Consider the following 1713-nt stretch of genomic DNA (forward strand, 5'->3'; position numbering starts at 1 on the left):
TCTCCTCCGGAACATGTATAGAGTTAGGCATAGTTGACCTTAGATTTGGGACTATGTAATTAAGGATTTCCACGACTCACCATTGCATTGATTAGGAAGCATAATACAGGGTTCTTGCTCTTGAAACAATTATCCTAGGCGGAGCATTATCCGGGTACCCCATCTCTATCGATTGCCTTACCCCCTTCTTACTTTTGCTTTCTTTCTTGTTGCTTTTATTGTTGAGAATTGAATCATTATCACACTCCTTATCCTTGATCTTTCACATAGCTAATAATTGAATTAAGTATTTTTATTCCCTACTCCCTGTGGATTCGATACCCGCTCACCCGGGATTATTACTTCGACAAACCCGTGCATTTGCGGGATATACGCAAGGGGACCTTGTCAAGTTTTTGGCGCCATTGGCGGGGAGAAAGCGTTTAGAGATACTTTGCACTTTGTTTTCTTAGCTATTTCACCATACATTCTGTTTCATATCTTCTCATTCTATCATCATTCTGATTTTCTTTTTCTTTCTTTTTGTTGCAGCTCCAGGTTATGACCCGAGGGAATCCATCAATATTGATTGAAGGAGACTGTGAGCTTGAACATACACTTAGAAGAAAAGAGAAAGAACCTGTGGAAGAACAGCATAATTCAGCTGAATTGGAAGGAGAGGAATCTAAAAACATGGCAGGACAGAATGAGCAACAACAAACACTATCCAACTATGCCAGACCTTCAGTGTTGGGGACGCAATCGAGTATCGTACGTCCTCCGATTACAGCTCAGAACTTCGAGATAAAGCCGGCATTCATCGATATGCTGCAGCAATCCACACAATTCAACGGTTTGGCCGATGAGGATCCAAATAGTCATATAGAGAGCTTTCTCGAGGTGTGCGACATGCTGAAGATAAATGGGGTTACAGATGATGCCATCAAATTGAGGGCCTTCCCATTTTCCTTGAAGGGGAAAGCGAAGTAGTGGCTACACTCATTACCTAGAGCATCAATCACTACATGGGAGGAGATGGTAGAAGCTTTTCTAGCCTGTTATTTCCCTCCCGGAAAATCAGCAAAGCTTAGGAATGAGATCTCGTCCTTTGTTCAGTTGGAATTGAAGTCTCTATTCGAGACATGGGAAAGGTTCAAGGAGCTCGTGAGAAAGTGTCCACAACACGGATTCCTGGAGTGGATGATTGTTCAAACCTTCTATAATGGTTTGAACCCGAGTACAAGGCAACTCTTGGATGCGACAGAAAGAGGTACCTTAAGTAGCAAAACCCCGATAGGGCTCGTCAATTAATATAGGAAATGGGGTTAAATAGTTACCAATGGAATGCTAGGGAGAAGAAAAAGGTGGCTGGTATACATGAAATCGATGCGGTGACCTTATTGGCGGTGCAAGTAGAGAGTCTGAGTAAGAAGCTAGATCTCATAGCTTCGAATAGAGTTGCGGCCGTGACCAATTACACCGGTTGTGGTGGAGGACATGCTCCCTCCGATTGCCCGATCTCTTTTGGTGATGTTTCTTCAGTGGAAAACGTTGACTTTGTAGGTAATGGGATGAGACCTCAAGGAAACCCATATAGCAATACTTACAATTCAGGTTGGAAGAATCATCCTAACTTTTCATGGAGTAATAAAGGACCACAAAAGGCCATGGGGCCACCGGGTTTCCAACAACAACAACAAGCACCTCAAGTGGAAAACAGAATTTCAGGCTTGG

The 1713-nt window shown here is 43.1% G+C and overlaps 1 non-coding gene across 1 annotated transcript; it reads right to left on the minus strand.

Moving 5' to 3' along the window:
* Positions 1–1062: 1062 nt before the first annotated feature.
* Positions 1063–1169, minus strand: LOC120254920. Its single transcript, XR_005534812.1, has one exon. It is a non-coding gene; the product is annotated as a small nucleolar RNA R71 (small nucleolar RNA).
* Positions 1170–1713: the final 544 nt, after the last annotated feature.

This window comes from Dioscorea cayenensis, unplaced genomic scaffold, assembly GCF_009730915.1.
Source record: "Dioscorea cayenensis subsp. rotundata cultivar TDr96_F1 unplaced genomic scaffold, TDr96_F1_v2_PseudoChromosome.rev07_lg8_w22 25.fasta BLBR01000738.1, whole genome shotgun sequence".
In the NCBI taxonomy this organism is placed as follows: domain Eukaryota; kingdom Viridiplantae; phylum Streptophyta; class Magnoliopsida; order Dioscoreales; family Dioscoreaceae; genus Dioscorea; species Dioscorea cayenensis.